We start from the raw sequence: 21,005 nt of genomic DNA, 5'->3' as shown, positions 1-21,005 counted from the left end.
GCTCTACCATCTAAAGGGAAATCATCAAAAGCTTTTAAAGTTATTGAATTTGATGATGAGTCACCTGATGGAGACTCTGATGAAGATCCTACTGAGAAGATGGTTATGCTTTCCAACAAGCTTGAGTATCTGGCGAGGAAGAACATGAAGTTTCTGAGTAAGAGAGGTGGCTACTGTAACACCCCGTTTTCCCAACGTAAAAATTTCATAATAAATTATCAGAGTAAGTCACATAAACGGAATGCTACATCTCTTTATCATAAAATCTTAACAAAATAGATAATAATTTATCCTTCAAAAATTCATCAACGTAATATTTAAAGAAACTTCGCAGCGGATTTAGTTTAACAATAGAAATAGTCTCGGCACGCAGGCCTCATCATAAAAGTCTCATAAATCTTAGTTCAATAATAATTCTTAAACTTCAAAAGCAATACGTAAAGGAACAGAAAAATAGAATCAAAATCCCCATCCCGTTACGTATCAGAGCACCTAAGGACACAGTGAGAGATAGCCACCCACGACTGCAGCTAATCTTGATTACCTGCAAGTTACCCATACGAAGAGCAACATTTCCAAGCAGAGGGGTGAGATTTCTCAAACAAAAGTATTAAGCATATAAATCATATAAAGCACATTCAACAACTTAAATATCTTATAACTCATTAATCATATCTAACAACTTAAACTTCCTTAACTAGTATCATTAATCTTCCTACATTAGTCATAAACTATCATAACACAAATCATAAACATCTTCATATATCATCAATTACTAATCTTAAACATCATTATATAACATCAAATAATAGTCACCAACCATCATCACATAGCATCAATATTAATTATAAGCATCAACATGTAATTCACATAAGTATCATTATCAAAACATAGCATTACCGGAAACAACTTCATAATCAAATTCGTAATCACTTCATATATCAACATAATTATAAACATCAACTTATAGCATCCTAAGTACAAACACAACGTTATCATGCATCATCATAAATATATTCATAAAACATCACATATAGTCATATCATAATTCACGTAACATCTTATCATAAATTATATAACATCATAATCAATCATCAACATAAATGTCATAATCATTCGTCTTCATTCATCATAGCACTTCATTAATAACTTATCAACGTGACATCTTGACATCTTAACAACTTGACACTCGACAACTTGACATCTTAACATCTTAAATCATCGCAAAAACCTCTTGATATGCAAATGCATTTGGTACCAATACAGAGCATCAAGCTCCCAACCAACTTATATAAGCGTAAATAGGCTCTTCAGGGCATCAAACCCCCGACATAGTGAGCAAAAGCTCCAGGGCATCAAGCCCTCAACCAACTTATATGAGTATGCAATGGACTCAACTTTCTACAACTTAGACAACATTATGAACATCTCTCATAATTCCATTAATGTAGACAACTTCTTGGATATTTACAACTTAGACCGACTTATACAACTTCATTAAAGTTCAACAGCAACATAGATAGCATATGGACAGTTCACAACAATTTATCAAGGTTCAACAACAAAAAACAACAACAAATGCAACGTATAACAGTGCTTGAATATCATATCATCATTAAAGGAATGAATCATATCAACTTATCATAAAAAAAAACATCATAAACAATACTTATAAACCAATACTTCTTTGCTAATATTCACTATCACCTAACTCGGCTTATGTGCAGCTTTAATCAGTCTAAACAACCCTCATTCTTAATTCTAGGATCACTCATTACTACACGTGCGAAAGGATCGCAAGCAAAACGAATTTGGGCAACTAACAACATTACTCGCAATGGTGAGTGTTCTTGCTCGCAGTGGCGAGCATCTGGGGTACTCGCAATGGCGAACGATTCTGCTCGCAGTGGCGAGTTCATTGGGTTAGCTCGCAATGGCGAGCGATTCTGCTCGCAGTGGCGAGCGATGACAGTAGGCTCGGGCAGAATCCTAAAAATCTCAACTTTTCATCTATTCTCATGTTTCTAACCATCAAACTACTTCTAATAACATTCCTATGGGATATCTAAGGTCTGTTTATGATTCTCTCCTCAATTCTACAGTTCTTCATCATCTAATCATCAAAATCGCTCATAAACCCTAATCCTCTTAATCTCACAAACTCTCCCCAACTTGTTAGATGTAATCTAGTGATTTAACAACTTAATATTAATGCAAGATAGTCTCACCCTCACCTTAATATGCAGAAATCGCAGCTTCTTCTCTCCTAGGTTCTTCTCTTCTCTTTTCTCCTCTTTTTCTCCAAAACTGAACGTATGTTGTAAACTATTCTCTCAACCTAGCTTCCTCTATTTATATCCTTTCTATTCTTTCTAAATCTATTTTGGGCCCAACAACTTATTCTTCTTTCTATTATAACCCCCAATTCTACTTACACTAATAATTCTCATATTCTAATAATTAATATTTCTCTACTAAATATATAATAATACACCAAATAACAAATATATATCTATAACAATTAACAAATATATTATGCTAGTAAATACCAACATATAACATAACAAAATATCACTCAACAAAATATATTAACTAAATTATAAAAAGACATCTAATCTCAACAAATCATATATCCCTCATATACATATAAATATATTGTAAAACTAATTAAAATAATTAAATATAAAGGAGGCGTTACAGCTACAAGAGCTCCAAGAAAGAAGATCATAAGAGTTGCTTCAACTGTAAGAAGCCTGGACACTTTATTGCTGATTGCCCTGATCTTCAGAAGGAGAAATCAAAGGACAAGTCAAAGAAATCAAGTTTCAACACAAGGAAATTCAGAACGCAGATTAAAAAGTGTTTAATGGCAACCTGGGAAGATTTGGATAGTGAATCTAGGTCTGAAAAGGAAGAAGCTGAATAAGATGCTAAGGTAGCTGTGGGGTTAGTGGCTACTGAGACTTCAGAAGCAGATCCTGACTCAGACTCTGAAGATGAAAATGAGGTATATTCTAAGATTCCCAGAGAAGAACTTATTGAGTCTCTTTAAGAACTCCTTACACATTTTGAGCTTAGAACCAATGAGTTGAAAGATTTAAAAGAAAAATATGTTGTTTTGATGAAACAACAAGAATCAACTCTATTGGCACTTAGAGGCTTTGACTTCATTTGTAAAACTTAGGCTTAATTGCACTTTTGGCCCCCTATCTTTCCAAAAGTTGCGGTTACGATCCCCTAACTAATTTAAATACAAAACAGCCCCTTAAGTATTGATTCTTTAGCAGTTTTGGCCCCCTGGTCCATTTTTGACCTGATCTTTGCTGATATGGCACCCACACCCCTTATGTTTGGTGCCACGTGGATATTATTTTATTTTTTATTTTTTTTAAAGCTTGCTGATATTTTGAAATTAGAGAAATTTAAAAAAAATGGAAGAAATTAAAAAAAAATGAAAAAGAAAATAGACCCTTGCAAAGCAACACCCTTTTCAGATCAAACCCCTTTTCAGAATCACCACCTTCAACTCTCCAAGCAACTCTCCTCCGCTTATCAAACTCAATCGCATCCTCTCTCGCCGCAACACCATACATTCCTCCCAAAACCGCCACCATTGATAGGGCCAAACCGCAAGTGCACGGCCTATCGAAGTAATAGTAGTAAGTAGAGTATCGTTCCGCTAGGGAGTTGGTCAATCTAATTAACTTTTATAAAATGATTAGAGGAGGAAAATGTTTAGTAAAAGGGAGGTTTGTTTGCTGAAGGTAAATAACAATATTAATAAAAAGCCTTGGGATCATTGGTTCATCATAACAACGAATCTTTTCACAAGCAAGCCTTAAACTTATAATTATGCGTTAATCTTAATTACTAGGGACAAGTTTCTCTTTACCATATCACAGCTCCTCTCGAAGTCAGTGAGTGTATCCCTCCAACAACCACACCTATTCTCATGGGTGATTGCCTTTGGGACCCTTGAAGATCGAAACTTTATGTGTCCCAAGGTTTGCTAAACTATTCTCATGTTTCGCAAACCTTGTTTAAATTCACTTGTTCGGATATCAAGCTCCGCGTTCGCTTTATGAATTGATATCTATGATGATGAATTAACCATTATCAAACCCTCCGCGTTCGCTTCCATAGTTTGATAATAATTAATTCATGTTAAAACGGTGAATTTAGATTAGGAATTAAGGTAACAAATAATTAGGGTTTAAGGCTTGGCATGATCTGGATTACGTCATTAGACTTATCCAACGATCCCAAGACAAAGAAGTCTACTCACCCATGTTCATCGTAGACATGGGGGAAGAAGAGAGAATGCGATAAAGTAAATTGCGAGAAAAGAAAGTAAAAGGAAATAAAGACTTTATTGAAATAATACTGAAAATATGCAAAGTAAAAGGTGAATGTTTATGGTGGAGAGCAACTAAAAGGGCAAAACAGTAAAGCTGCAACAGGGTAACTTGGGCTTGAAGAAAAGCAGCAAAAGTGGCTTCTGGAGGTGGCACGGCCGTGCCACATGTTGGCACTGGCCGTGCCAAGCTTCTGACTTGGTGGGAGCATATTTTTGTCCTGTATCTTCGTATTTCTGCACCGTATTTGCTCCAGTCCTCTTTCTTTTGCTCCAAGACACCTTCCACCATATATTCGTTCCTAAAATATAATAAAAAGCAATTTAAAGTAAAACATTCTAAAAGGAAATAAAATGCAATAAAATAAAACTAAATCTTTAATAAAACTAAACTAAATAAAGCATTAAATTAGACTAATCTATGACTCATCAAACTCCCCCACACTTGAATCTTTGCTTGTCCTCAAGCAAAAGGCAATAGACATAGCAGCAACAAAAGATTAATCATGGCAATATTAAGAACACATGCCTCAAAAGAAAGGTTTTGCTTCAAGTACACTAATTACAGTTTCAAACATTTCTCATGAACCTATTCTACCCAACATCAAGTCTCAAGTGAGTGTGTGTGTGCAGTCCAACCTTTTTCTTGCTCCTGTATAAGACAGATATTATGAGGAACAGGTTCTATCCTTAATGCTAAAGTAACCGAGAAAAGTCCTTTCTTCATTTCATATAAGAGTGATGGGAATTCAAGTTAAGATTAAATTAATTTAACAATTAAGCACAAGGGGCTGCAGATGCTTAGGGGCTATCTATCCTCATAGGAAGTCTTCTCGGATGTAATTGTCCTTTCCTCCTAGATTCAAAATCACCCTAAACAGTGCTGCAAAATTATTTATTTGTTTCATCTCCGCATAGGAAGTCTTTTTTGGATGTAATTGTCCTTTCCCCCTAGCATTGATGAGTTTGTTTCACTTTAAGTTCAAATTAGGGAGTCACCACCACAATTAGGAAGTTAGGGATTATCCTTCCCCCCCACATGTTGGTGCCATTCTCCCGCCCCATTTATCATTAACAAATTAAGAAGAATATAACAATTAAGAGCAATTTATTATTTTCCCACACAAACTTATACTACTTTTACTCTTAAGACTTTAAAGGGTCTAAGTTAACACTAAAGACAGAACGTGCTCCTTAAAATACCTATTCATACATTTACTCAAGGATTGCAACCGGGTGCTTTTCTCATTGGAGATTTTCACAATAAAACATGATATGGGTATAGCAAGAACACAAGAAACACAAGAAACTACTTTTATGTACAAGAAACAACCTTTAAAGAAGAGACAAAACAAAAAAATTTATGCCATATTTTACATTAAAAATAAGCTACTAGTCATGCCTCTTGCTATAAAAACAAAACAAAAGAATAAAGTTCAAGGGAGTTTGGGAACACTACGACTCTAGACACTTTATTAGGCCCCCCCCCCCCCCCCCCACACTTAGGGGAAGCATTGTCCTCAATGATTCAAAGAAAAAAAAAGAAATTAAAAGAAGAAGAAGTAGAAGAAGAAGAAAGAAGGAGTAGAAGAAGAGTAGGAGAAAAGAGAGAAGAGAGAAGGGAGGAAGAGGAAAGCTCACATTTTCTCATTGAGGTCCATATGGAGGACCTTGGAGATTGAATTGGTGCATCATCCTTCGGAGCATTTGATTGTTTTCTTCCGACAAGCGGTTGCCCCTTTGGACATCATTTCTCAGCCCCAAAAGTTCTACATCTTGCCTTTGTTGCTCGGTGGTTATCCTCTCGACCTCGGTTCGCATCCATGCCCATCTTTCATCATTATTGAGCTCTCCGGATTCATGGTCATGGTGCTCTCCCTCATGGTGCAAGTTTGCACCTTCTCCTTCTTCATTGTGCTCATGTACCTGTTCATTATCAACATACAACAAATTTTCCTCCACCTCGGTGTTAGTCCGAGATGGGTTAGGAAGCAAAAATAGAATAGGTACATTGAGTTTAAGGGCATATTGCATGGGTGGATGAAGCTTGATGATTTTCATATAGATTAGAGTCTCTATGTTAAGCCTATTGTTGCCCTCAATTGGTTTTATCCCCTCTTCCTCACTTATTCCAAACTTCCTAGCAATGAATGTGATAACCCCCCCGACCACTATGTCAGCTACAAGATTAGGCTTAGTTCCTATTGAGGCAAGGTAGTCAAGCATGTAAAAACAAGTATTCACGGGATTATTATGAAGCATAGCCCAAAGCATAAAGAGTTCATCCGTCATACATGTTCCTACTTCCTTCCTACCCCAAATGGTACAAGCCATTACCCTTTGAAGGTACCTAAGGACTGGGTTGTGAATTTTACTAGCCTTGTTGGAACGTGAAACATTTTGATTTAAACCGGTGATGCGTTTCCAAAAGCTAGCAGGGTCATAGTCTTCCAGCTTTAGAGCTTGATTCCAAGAGTCATGTATGAACCCCGCATTTGCGAAGCCCATTTCATTGCAAAAGTTTTCAAGGGACATCTCGTAATCAATATTCAAAAGCCGGAAGGAGACTCTATGATCGGGGTCATCGAAATTCAACTTATCTTTCTTGAATTGTATGGAACTTAAAAACTCATAGGTAAAATTTTCATACCCCCTCATAGGTCTAAGCATCTCACCCCATCCTAATCTATTCAGCAATTCAAAAGCATTGTCCCTAATCTCTAAGACATTCATAGTATGAGAATCAGGGTACCTACAAGGATGCAAAGGTTTAGTGATAAGAACTTTATACCTTTCTTTTTGGTTGCTATCCTTGAAGGTGATGCCATGATTTTTAGCCGGTGCTCTTTTCTTTTGTGGAGGACCTCCGGAAGAGCTTGCTTGCTCCTTGCCACTTCTCCTTGAAGCCATTGAACCTTGACCTTTGGTTGACCTTGAGTTTTAGGTGAAGGTTAGGGTTGGGTTTTATGTTTTAGGAAGGTTTATGGGTTTAGATGTAGAGATTGGTCAAGATTTTGTGGTGTTTGGGTTGGGTTTTGAAAGATTAGGGTTTTGGTGAATTGTGTGTTTGAGTGGATGAAAGTTGTTTTTGATTGGTGGTTCGTGTTTGTAATGAAGCTTGTGATTGTTTTAGTGAAAGAAGTGAGTGATTTGGTGGAGATATGAAGGTTTGAGGTTTGATAGTTATGGAGGTTTAGAGAGAGGTTTAGAAGATGAAAGAAGGTTGTGGTTTGTGAATGAGGGAGAAGAAGAGAAAAAATGTGAGTATATAGGGGCTAGAGGTCGGGCACGGCCGTGCCACCCTTGGCACGGGCCGTGCCAACATTCTGACTTTAGGGCTTCAATTTTGCTTGAAAGACCTGGCACGGCCGTGCCAGCCTTAGCACGGGTCGTGCCAACCTTCTGGTCCTGGGGGCTTTAGATTTTTCAGTTTTTCTTGAATCACACTCGGACAATTACCTACAAAACACTTAAAACAACAGAAAACAAACAAACTAAAGCAAATAAATGCGTGGGTTGCCTCCCACGAAGCGCTCTTTTAGTGTCATTAGCTTGACGGTTAGAAAGAGTCCTTAGAATGGATCAAAGATATCATATTGTGTAGATGACGCTATAAAACGTTCTTTCACAACATGATCGTTAAGCATGCAACAAGAGTAGAGAGCGGGACCTTTCATAACACCTTCCAACTCGTATCCTACCATAGTATCACTCACTTGAAAGACAATCCTACCAAGTTTAACATCTATAAGAGCTCCTGCAGTGGCTAAGAAAGGTCTACCTAGGATTATCGGGACGTCATCGTCCTCTTCAATGTCGACGACTACAAAATCAGTTGGGATGTATATCCCCTCTATTTTAACCGGTATGTCTTCAACAAATCCTACAAGTTTCATGGTAGACAATCAGCTAATTTTAATTCCATTTCGGTAGATTTCAACTCTCCTATCCCTATCCTTTTAAGAAGAGATAAAGGCAGCAAACTAACACTAGCTCCTAAGTCACATAAGGCTTTGTTTATGGTTTCATTCCCAATTTCACATGGTATGGCAAAGCTACCTGGATCTCTAAGCTTAGGGGGTGTCTCTTGAATGATTGCACTAGTTTCCTTGGCCAAGGCTATTGTCCCATTATGCTCTATAGCCCTTTTCTTTGAAAAAATTTCCTTTAAAAACTTGGCATATAGAGGCATCCTATACAAAGCTTCAGCAAAGGGAAGTTTAATGCAAATCTTCCTAAGTATGTTAACAAATTTTTCAAACTTACCCTCTAGTTTAAGCTTATCAAGATTTAAGGGGGATGGAGTTTTGTTTTCTTCAAGTGGTTTTGCTTCTTCTATCACCACTTTATCACCTAAAGGCTTGACATTTTCTTTCCCAATGTTTTTAACCTTAGCAAAAGTTTTGCCTAACTTACTACCCCCAAAAGATATGACATTAACTTGGGCTTTGGGATTGGCTTCGGTTTGACCAGGAAAGACTCCCGGTGTTTGGGAAGAGGTAGCCACTTGTTGGGCTATTTGGGCGATTTGAGTTTCAAGCATTTTAGAGTGAGTAGCAATAGAATCGACCTTGGTATTGAGCTTGGAAAGAGAATCATTCAGAAATCCGGTTTGGTTTTTAAGTTCTTGAAGTTGTTTGTTTTGGTTGGCAATAGAATTTTCCAACAAAATTTCCAAATTGGATTTCTGAGTGAATCTTTGGTTGTTTGCATAACCGGGTGGTGCTACTTGTCCATAGGGATTTTGGTTTTTATAAAAAATTTGATTTTGTCTCATCCCTTGGTTGTATTGAGCATAGTTCATTTGCTCAACACCATTAATAGCACTACCTAGTTGGCAATCAACACCAGCATGACCAGTTATACCACATATTTCACAAGAAGGCAGAATTGATAGCACTAACATTGAGTTTTTCAAGTTTTTCAGTTAGTGTATCAATTTTAGAAGCAAGGTGATCATAGGTAGAGACTTCGTGTTTACCTGCCTCCTTTTTGGAGGGTGAAGAACTAGTGATGGCTCTCTCGTCGGTCCATTTGTAGTGATTTTGAGCCATGTCTTCAATCAGGGCGTAAGCCTCCGTATAGTTCTTGTTCATAAGTGCTCCACCTGCAGCTGCATCAACAAACATCTTAGTGGTATAAGACAAGCCATTATAAAATGTGTGGACTATAAGCCACTTCTCTAGGCCATGGTGGGGACAAAGTCTTAGAATTTCTTTGAAACGCTCCCACGCCTCATAGAGAGATTCCCCATCTTTTTGATTGAACCGAGTAATTTGGTCCCTAAGTTTAGCAGTTTTGGATGGGGGGAAAAATCGGGCAAGGAATGCTTGCCTCATCTGATCCCATGAAGTTATGGAACCGACTTCGAGGGAATGGAACCAAGCGCTAGCTCTATCACTTAAGGAAAAGGGAAAGAGATGAAGTCTTACGGCTTCTTGGTTCTCCTTCATGGTTCCACTAATTCGTAGGAAAACAGAGATGTGAAGATTGGGATCCTCAGTGGGGGATCCCGAGAATTGGTTTTCCTGCACCAAGTTAAGTAGGGCAGGCTTTATTTCAAAGTTGTCATCCTCAACCGTTGGGTACACAATAACAGCTTGTGGCTCAGCCGTAGACGGCGTTGCATACTCTTTGAGAGTGCGATTGGCCATGATGCTATTATTTCGTGCGTCTCTCTTTCGTTTATGCAAATACCTTTTGATCTCGTTGATTATTACAACTCGATTTCTGGTTTTTCGCATAAAAAATTGAGAACCCAAGAAGTTAGTGATAACAGAAAAATAAAAAGAGAAAAAGAAAAAGAGAGAGAAGAAGATAGAGGATTCTAATCACTAAAGAAAAGCTAATTAAGTTAGTTAACTCCCCGGCAACGGCGCCAAAAACTTGATAGGGCCAAACCGCAAGTGCACGGCCTATCGAAGTAATAGTAGTAAGTAGAGTATTGTTCCGCTAGGGAGTTGGTCAATCTAATTAACTTTTAGAAAATGATTAGAGGAGGAAAAAGTTTAGTAAAAGGGAGGTTTGTTTGCTGAAGGTAAATAACAATATTAATAAAAAGCCTTGGGATCATTGGTTCATCATAACAACGAATCTTTTCACAAGCAAGCCTTAAACTTATAATTATGCGTTAATCTTAATTACTAAGGACAAGTTTCTCTTTAGCATATCACAGCTCCTCTCGAAGTCAGTGAGTGTATCCCTCCAACAACCACACCTATTCTCATGGGTGATTGCCTTTGGGACCCTTGAAGATCGAAACTTTATGTGTCCCAAGGTTTGCTAAACTATTCTCATGTTTCGCAAACCTTGTCTAAATTCACTTGTTCGGATATCAAAGCTCCGCGTTCGCTTTATGAATTGATATCTGTGATGATGAATTAACCATTATCAAACCCTCCGCGTTCGCTTCCACAGTTTGATAATAATTAATTCATGTTAAAACAGTGAATTTAGATTAGGAATTAAGGTAACAAATAATTAGGGTTTAAGGCTTGGCATGATCCAGATTACGTCATTAGACTTATCCAATGATCCCAAGACAAAGAAGTCTACTCACTCATGTTCATCGTAGACATGGGGGAAGAAGAGAGAATGCGATAAAGTAAATTGCGAGAAAAGAAAGTAAAAGGAAATAAAGACTTTATTGAAATAATACTGAAAATATGCAAAGTAAAAGGTGAATGTTTATGGTGGAGAGCTACTCTATTTATAGCTTTACAATTGACTTAGAAACTAAGCAACTAAAAGGGCAAAACAGTAAAGCTGCAACAGGGTAACTTGGGCTTGAAGAAAAGCAGCAAAAGTGGCTTCTGGAGGTGGCACGGCCATGCCACATGTTGGCACTGGCCGTGCCAAGCTTCTGACTTGGTGGGAGCATATTTTTGTCCCGTATCTTCGTATTTCTGCACCGTATTTGCTCCAGTCCTCTTTCGTTTGCTCCAAGACACCTTCCACCATATATTCGTTCCTAAAATATAATAAAAAGCAATTTAAAGTAAAATATTCTAAAAGGAAATAAAATGCAATAAAATAAAACTAAATCTTTAATAAAACTAAACTAAATAAAGCATTAAATTAGACTAATCTATGACTCATCAACCATCTCCGTCACAACTCTCCTCACACCAACAAACTCCATCAAAGACTTCGCTCTAGCATGCGCTCTTCTAATCCCCCACCCTTACCAACTCCGACCTTCACTTCATCTTCATTTCTTCAACAAAAAACCCGTTTTCAGATCAAACCCTAACCCTAATTTTCTCAATCGATTCAATCATGGAGAAACCCGGTGAAACAATCGCAGTAGTGTTATCGGCGAAGGAAGCATTCGAGAATAAGGAAGGGAGAATTGTGTTGTATTTGTTTGTTGGTGTTAGGTTGTTGGATGTGAAACAAGGACAGAACAAGGAAGGGAAAACTGTGTTGTATTTGGTTTTTGAGTATATGGATACTGATCTTAAGAACTTCATTCGGAGTTTTCGTCAAACTGGGCAAAATATTCCACCCCCAACCATCAAATTACGTTAATTTCTTTTCAAAAACCCAACTAAAAATATTAACCCAAAAAACCCATGAATTGTTCGAACAGGAATATCAATGGTCAGCGAGCACTTCCCAACGTTTATTTACACAAGAAATTTCAATGTTTGATTTTCTGGGTTTTTTTTCTCTGCCGCAAGATTTGGGCATGAAGATGTGAAAGAAGGGTTGAGAGACGGGAAAGAAGGGTTGGGAGAGAATAAGGGTAAGATAGGGTTTTAGTTTAACAAAGGATGAAAAGAGATATAGGAATTGATGAATTTCCTGGCTGATGCATCATGAAGATTATGATGTTGTGTCGTGTTTTTCATGTTAATTCACGCCTATTCCTTTTTCCATTCCTTTTAATTTTTAACCTAAAAATCATCCTTAAAGGCTTAATCATCCTTGAAATTGAATAATTCTGGATTTTTAATTTTTTTTTTCTGATTTTTAATTGATTTTTAATATTTTTTAAATTTATTTAATTAAAAAATGCCTGCATGAATTTAAAAAAAAATAAAAAATAAAATAATATCCACGTGGCACCAAACATAAGGGGTGTGGGTTACACGTCAGCAAAGACCAGGTCAAAAATGGACCAGGGGGCCAAAACTGCCAAAGAATCAATACTTAGGGGGCTGTTTTGTATTTAAATTAGTTAGGGGGCCGTAATCGCAACTTTTGGAAAGATAGGGGGCCAAAAGTGCAATTAAGTCTAAAACTTATGAAGAGAAGCTCAAGTATCTTTGTCAGAAGCTACAAGAAAAGTGTAATGGAAAGTCTTTAAGCAAGCATGAGATAGCCCTTGAAGATTTCATTATATCTGGTATTGACAGAAGCAAAGTTGCTTCAATGATTTACAGCATTTACAGAAACAATGGTAAAGGGATTGGATTTTCAGGAGGGAAACCTAATGAAATCAGTCTCAAAGCTTGTTGTGAATGCATCAAGGAAGGATTGAAAACCTTCTTTGTACCTGAAGGTGCTAAGTTGAAAACTGTAGTTCAGTCAGAACCTGAAGCTTCTAGTTCTAAGGCTAAGACTACATTAAAGCCAAAGAACTCTAAGCCAAAGGTAATGACAAACTCTGATTCAAAGACTTCAAAGATAAAGATTCTGAAGAGATCAGAACATGTTCCACATAGTCTGTTGAAACCTGAATCTGAGGTCATGAGGTCTAAGTTTCAGAAGAACAAAGCAGTTACTGCTCTTGGAAAACCAAAACCAAAGGTTGATAAACCTGAAGTAATGGTTAACCAGAAGCTACCAAACTTACAGAACAAGGTACAAGAAGTGAAGAGTAAAACTTCTAGTACTAACCTGAAAGGACCCATAAAACAATGGGTACCTAAATCTGAAAATGTCAATACTGCAGATATGTCTAAGAGCAAAGGAAAAGCAAAAGTACCTAGACAGCGGTTGCTCAAGGCATATGATAGGAGAGAAGTCTATGTTCCTCACACTCACAATGAAAGAAGGAGAAAGTGTGAAGTTTGGAGGCAACCAGTCTGGCAAGATCATTGGTACAGGAACTATTGGTAACTCCTTTATCTCAATTAATAATGTGTGGTTGGTAGATGGTCTTGAACATAACCTATTGAGTATCAGTCAATTTTGTGACAATGATTATGATGTGATGTTTGAAAAGACCAACTGCACTGTAATCAACAAAGAAAACAAATCCATAATATTCAAGGGAAAGAGAATGGAAAATGTCTATAAAATTAATTTTTCTGAACTGGTTGATCAGAAGGTAATTTGTCTTCTATCAGTGAATGATAAGAAATGGATGTGGCATAGAAGGTTGAGGCATGCTAACTGGAGATTAATCTTTAAGCTTAGTAAGTTACAACTTGTCAAAGGCCTACCAGACATTGACTATCATTCAGATGCACTTTGTGGTGCATGCCAGAAGGGAAAAATTGTGAAATCATCTTTTAAAACAAAAGACATTGTCTCAACCTCCAGACCCTTAGAATTACTTCACATTGATTTATTTGGACCAGTTAGCACTACATCCTTATATGGACTTGGGTAAAATTCCTGAAAAGCAAGGATAATGCTTGTGATGTATTCAGTAATTCCTGCACTCAAATACAGCTGAAAAAGAAATGAAAATTTTGAAAGTTAGAAGTGATCATGGTGGAGAATTTGAAAATGAGCCATTTGAAAACTTTTGTGAAAAACTTGGAATTGTCCATGAATTCTCTTCTCCTAGAACTCCACAACAAAATGGGTGTAGAGAGAAAGAATAGAACTTTACAAGAAATGGCTAGAACCATGATTCATGAAAACAATTTGGCTAAACATTTCTGGGCAGAAGCAGTGAATACAGCATGTTATGTCCAAAATAGAATCTATATCAGACCTATCTTGGAGAAAAAAGCATGTGAACTCTTTAAGGGAAGAAGACCCAATATCTCTTACTTTCATCAATTTGGATGTACATTTTACATTCTAAATAACAAGCTCTACCTAAAGAAATTTGATGCAAAGGCTCAAAGAGGAATCTTCTTAAGTTACTCTGAAAGGTCAAAGGCATACAGAGTTTATAATTCAGAAACACTTTGTGTTGAAGAATCAATGCACGTTAAATTTGATGACAAAGAGCCTGGAAGTAAAACTCCAGAGCAAGATGAAAGTGTTGCAGAGATACAGGTTCCTGAAGATACTCCAGAACCTGATCAGATAGCTGAATTTGAATATAGTCCAGAAGCTGAACCCACCTCAGAAGCACAAGATGAAGTCGCTTTTGATGAAGCTCAAGATGGCTCTCAGCAAGCTGGTCAATCCAAGAATACGTTCAAGTACAAGTCTTCACATCCTGATGATCAAATCATTAGAAACAAAGAGAGTCCTAGAAGATCAAGATCATACTTCAGACAAGAAGAGTCAATGATAGGACTGTTATCTATGATTGAACCTGTTACAGTTGATGAAGCACTTTTAGATGATGGATGGATACTTGTTATGCAGGAAGAGCTTAATCAGTTTCAAAGAAATGATGTGTGGGATCTGGTACCCAAACCTCAGCATAAGAACATTATTGGAACAAAATGGGTATTCAGAAACAAGTTGAATGAACAAGGTGAACTAACCAGAAACAAAGCAAGACTTGTTGCACTAGGTTACAGTCAACAAGAAGGCATTGATTATACTGAAACTTTTGCTCCAGTTGCAAGATTTGAAGCAATCAGGTTACTTCTATCCTATGCAGTTAATCATGGCATAATATTATATTAAATGGATGTCAAGAGTGCATTTCTAAATGGAGTCATTGAAGAAGAAGTGTTTGTCAAGCAACCTCTTGGTTTTGAGGATCTTAAGCATCCTGACCATGTTTACAAACTTAAGAAATCACTATATGGCTTGAAACAAGCTCCCAGAGCTTGGTATGATAGACTAAGTAATTTCTTGTTCAAAAATGATTTTAAAAGATGCCAAGTTGACACAACACTCTTCAGAAGGACTCTTGAGAAAGACATTCTTGTTGTACATATATATGTTGATGATATAATATATGGTTCTACTAATGCATCTCTTTGCAAGAAATTTTCTAAGTTAATGCAGGATGAATTTGAAATGAGCATGATGGGAGAGCTGAAATTCTTCCTTGGAATTCAAATCAATCAAAGCAAAGATGGAGTATATGTTCATCAAACAAAATACACTAAGGAGCTTCTGAAGAAGTTCAAGCTAGAAGATTGTAAAGTGATGAACACTCCAATGCATCCAACCTGCACCTTAAGCAAAAAAGATACCGTTAAGATTGGTTTTCTGTTATACCTTAAGCTGTACAGAGGTATGATTGGTTCTCTGTTATATACCTCACTACATCTAGGCCAGATATTTTATTCAGTGTATGCTTGTGTGCAAGATTTCAATCAGATCCTAGAGAATCTCATTTAACTGCTGTTAAGAGAATCTTTATGTATCGAAAAGGAACAACTAATCTTGGACTCCTTTATAGGAAATCCTTAGATTATCAGTTGGTTGGATTTTGTGATGCTGATTATGCTGGTGATAGGATTCAAAGAAAGTCAACTAGTGACAATTGTCAATTTCTGGGTGATAATCTGATATCCTGGGCTAGCAAAAGACAAGCAACTTATTGCTATGTCTACAGCAGAAGCAGAATACATCTCAGCTGCAAGTTGTTGTACACAACTACTTTGGATGAAACATCAGTTGGAAGACTATCAGATTAATGCTAATAGTATTCCCATCTATTGTGATAATACTGCTGCTATTTGTTTGTCAGAGAATCCAATTCTACATTCTAGAGCCAAGCATATTGAAATCAAACACCACTTTATCAGAGACTATGTTCAAAAAGGAATTTTAGATATACAATTCATTGATACTGAGAATCAATGGGCTGATATATTTACTAAGCCTTTAACTGTGGAAAGATTTGATTTTATAAAGAAAAATTTGAACATGCACTTTGTGTCTGATTAAAATTTGCTTGCTCTTGAATAGGAATTTAGGTTCTGAAGTCTGTTCAGAAGCTATGGTCCATCAGAAGCTCTTAATTGAGGTTCTGAGGAAAATGTGCTTCTGATGATGACGTCAGTGTAACAGCCCGATTTTTCGCTAGATTTATTTTATTATTTATTTATGTGTGTTTGTGTGTGCTCATATGTGATTATTTGCCTCTGTGTGTATTTTGGTCGGGAATTGTAGAATTCGGTGTTAGAAGGGTATTTTAGTCATTTTGGACTCAGGGGTATTTTGGTCATTTTGTGAGTAAGGGTAATTTAGTAATTTTGATGAGGATTATTTTTAGTGCTTAGTGAGGGCTAGTATTATTTTACTAAGTGCTAGAAAGTTGTAGTGAATTGTTATATTATCGGTAGGTGACCGTTATTATTACATTTTACCGTTAAGTGAGTAATAACATTTTGGAGTTAGATTAGTAATGGGTTTGGCCCATTAATGTAACACCCCGTTTTCCCAGCGTGAAAATTTCTTAATAAATCAGAGTATTTAAATCATAAACGGAATGTCACATACTTCTTGAAAGTCATAAAATAGATAATAATAATTATCCTTCAAAATTCAATATCAAAAATCTGAAACTTTGCAGCGGAAAAATAGTTCAACATAATGAAAGTTTTGGCACGCAGGCCTCATCAAAATCTCATAAGTCTTGGTTCAATATTTATTCATAAAATTCATAAAAGACACGTAAGGAATAGAAGTAAAAGCAAGCCCCCATCCCGTTACGTATCAGAGCACCTAAACACAAAGTGAGGAGTCTACTCACGATCAACAGCTAGTCCTGGTTACCTGCGCGTTACCAACGTAAGGGCAACATTCCAACAGAAGGGGTGAGATTTCTCAAACAATAATATTAAACATATAAATCATATAAATATCATCACATATCTACAAATATTAGTCACAAACACCTTATCATAATCACATAACATCTTATCATAAATCACTAAACATCTTATCATAATTCACAAACATCTTATCATAATTCACATAACATCTTACATCCATAATGTTCATAAGCATCAACATCTAACACCTAATATAAACATAAGCATCATCACGTAATTCACATAAGTATCATTATCAAAACATAGCATTTATTGGAAACAACTTCATAATCAAGTTCATAATCAACTTCATAAACAAACATCATCATTAAATCATAATCATCGAATCACAATCAAACTTCATAATCAAACCTCTTTTAACTCGACAATGCGACTCAACTCGACTATGCAACTCTTAACATCTAAAATCATCTTAGCATCCTAACAACTTGACAACTCGACATCCTAAATCATCTTAAAACCTCTTGATATGCAAATGCATTTGGTACCAATACAGAGCATCAAGCTCCCAACCAACTTATATGAGCGTAAATAGGCTCTACAGAGCATCAAGCTCCCAACCAACTTATATGAGCGTAAATATGCTCTACAGAGCATCAAGTTCCCAACCAACTTATATGAGCGTAAATAGGCTCTACAGAGCATCAAGCTCCCAACCAACTTATATGAGCGTAAATAGGCTCTACAGAGCATCAAGCTCCCAACCAACTTATATGAGCGTAAATAGGCTCTTCAGAGCATCAAGCTCCCAACCAACTTATATGAGCGTAAATAGGCTCTACAGAGCATCAAGCTCCCAACCAACTTATATGAGCGTAAATAGGCTCTACAGAGCATCAAGCTCCCAACCAACTTATATGGGTATGCAATGGACTCAACTTCCTACAACTTATACAACTTCATGAACATCTCTCATAATTCCATTAATGTGGACAACTTCTTAGATATTTACGACTTAGACCGACTTATACATGTTCACTAAGATTCAGCAACAACATAGACAGCATATGGACAGTTCACAACATATTATCATCATTGAATGCATCACACTAACTTAAACATCACAAGTATTTACTTAATGTATTTATAACAACGTCACTTTACTTATAACATTAAATCAAGGTTTAACAGCAACAAACAACAGCAATTACAGCATATAACAGTGCTTGAATATCATATCATCAATAAGAAATGAATCATATCAACTTACCATCATAGAACATCATAATATTATGTATCATACAATACTCACATAATGCATTCCAACATATCAACAACAATAACCACATATACATTAATCAATTACATTCATATCAAAGTCCAAAACATTCTTCAAAAGCAAATCAAGTTTGATCAATAAGACATAGGCCAAATACTCATAAAACACCTCAACTAAATCCCTAATACTCAAGTTGAAGTTGGGAAACCAACCATAAGTTTTTGGACTAACTTAGGATTAGTTATGCTAAGTTTTCTTAAAGTTTTCTGAAGACCCACTTGGACTATTTTCATCAAAACTCAAAATCTACACATAATTTTCTAGTCACTTCAAAGCCATTAGAAAGCTAACTCAATTATCTACAACTTTCATGTTTACACCGAGAGCTAATTCAACACGGAAACGGGTGAAAAAGGCACAAGAACGCAACAATCGAAGTTCTAACAGCACGCAACGAAAGCACAACAAGCAGTCACCCATGAGGGGCTGCCTTGCTGCGCTCAGGCGTGGAAAACTGCGCCCAGGCGTGGGAAGGCAGTAGCCACCTGCGCTGCAGCTCTGTGCAGTCCCATTTTTTTCGGTTTCACCGTTTCGTCCGTAAAAACCTAACCGTTACCCCGATTCCAATTCCGATTTTGCCTACGCGTTCTATTCGACAAATCCTGTCATATTTTACAGAAAAATTATATTTTTAAATCTCCAAAACAGCTTATCATAGAATCACTTATTTCTCAAAAACACTTAAAATCACTTTTTCTCAGAATCTCAACTTTTCATCCATTCTCATGTTTCTAACCATCAAACTACTTCTAATAACATTCCTATAGGATATCTAAGGTCTGTTCATGATTCTCTCATCAATTCTACGGTTCTTTAACATCTAATCATCAAAATCGCTCATAAACCCTAATCCTCTTAATCTCACAAACTCTCCCAAACTTGTTAGATGTAATCTAATGATTTAACAACTTAATATTAATGCAAGATAGTCTCACCCTCACCTTAGATTATTTTTCTGAATTCCAACGGCTGCGTTCTTCGTTCTTAGGGTTCTCTCTCTCTCTCTTTGAGTTCTCCTCTTTCTCCAAAAAGCGGTTTAACGTAAAAACTCTTTCTAATCTAAGCTTCCTTATTTATAATACTAATCACTCTTCCTAAATCTATTTAGGCCCAATAACTTATTCTTCTTTCTATTCTAACCTCCAATTCTACTTACACTAATAATTCTCATATTCTAATAAATAATAGAATAATGCCACATAATAAAATACTAACACCTCATATTTATAAATAAATCACATAAATAGATTCTAACTTAATAAAAATAATTAAATAAAAGGAGGGCGTTACAATTAAGGCATTGTGAGTTGAGCTCAATTAGATAGAACCTATATAAACTCTAGTTTGTAGAGAAATAGGGTTTACACCATCATTTTTCACAATTGAGAGAAGAGGTAGAAAGAGAAAGAACAAGAGATGAGATTAGGGTTTGAAGAGGAAGATCTAGAGAGAGCTAGAGGAGGCTAGAGATTCAAGCTTTGGGAGCTAAAGTGAAGCCTTGGTTGGTGATTATGAAGAATTAAAGTAAGAGGTTAGACTTTAATCATAATCACTTAGTTGTAGCTTCTACCCTAATTCTTTACATAAGTGCTTATTTGAATAATTGATTATTATGGAATTAATTGGTGAAATTCGTGCTTATGTTGTGATGCAATGTTTGGGTATGTAAATTGATGATATGAGATGTTGTTGTTGATGAATTGAGATGAATTCATGATTGGTTGTTGTTGTTGTTGTTGTGAGGTGTTGTTGTTGATGATTGAAACCTTGGGTAATCATAATCTTTGAGTTGGCTATGAATTTGTGTTGTTCTTGAAGGTTTTCATGAAAATGGGTCAAATGATGATTTTTGTTAAGAGGATGTTTTGGGACAAGTTTTACATGATTTTGAGTGTCTTTTCATGTTTAGAAATGTTTAAACAAACCTTGGGATCAAATTTGAGCTTTGGGAAGTCAAAATTGGGGTTTTTGGGTGAAAAAATGGGTTTTTCCCGTAACAGGACTGTCCCAACTCGCCACAGCGAGCTGGAGGCGAGCAGGAGGGGCTCCTTGTGAGCTTACTCGCTGGGGCGAGCTGCACAGTGGCAGCATCCCCTGTTTCGCGTTCTTGAGTCTTTTTCACATGTTTCTGTTTTGAATTGGCTTTCAGTGTAAACATGAAAGTTGTAGATAATTTTGTTAGCTTTCCAGAGGCTTTGGTTTGACTTGAAAATGATTTTTGGTTTATGAGTTAAGATGAAAATACTCCATGGAGGTCTTAGAGAAATTTTACGAAAAATCTGCATATCTATTTCTAAGTCGACCCAAACCTTATGGATTGTTTCCTAACTTCAAACTTATGTTTATGAGTTCAATTAAGGTGTTTAATGATATTTAAACTGTGATGTGATGAACCTAACGTGTTTTGCTTTGAAAAGGGGAATTTCTTGAAAAATGATAAAGAGAGACGAACTTCGTGATTTTCATGATTTCGTCGTATTTAGCCGGTGAAACGTAA

General features: G+C 36.5%; 1 non-coding gene across 1 annotated transcript; it reads left to right on the top strand.

Annotated features, from left to right (window-relative positions):
• The first annotated feature begins 9,538 nt into the window (after positions 1–9,538).
• Positions 9,539–9,645, top strand: LOC146954993 (small nucleolar RNA R71). The gene has a single exon (XR_015025108.1). It is a non-coding gene; the product is annotated as a small nucleolar RNA R71 (small nucleolar RNA).
• The last annotated feature ends 11,360 nt before the right edge of the window (positions 9,646–21,005 follow it).

The sequence above is a fragment of the Medicago sativa genome, chromosome 1, assembly GCF_051527215.1.
Source record: "Medicago sativa cultivar Bolivia chromosome 1, Bolivia_mono, whole genome shotgun sequence".
In the NCBI taxonomy this organism is placed as follows: Eukaryota; Viridiplantae; Streptophyta; class Magnoliopsida; order Fabales; family Fabaceae; genus Medicago; species Medicago sativa.
This window is presented reverse-complemented; position numbering and strand designations above follow the sequence as displayed.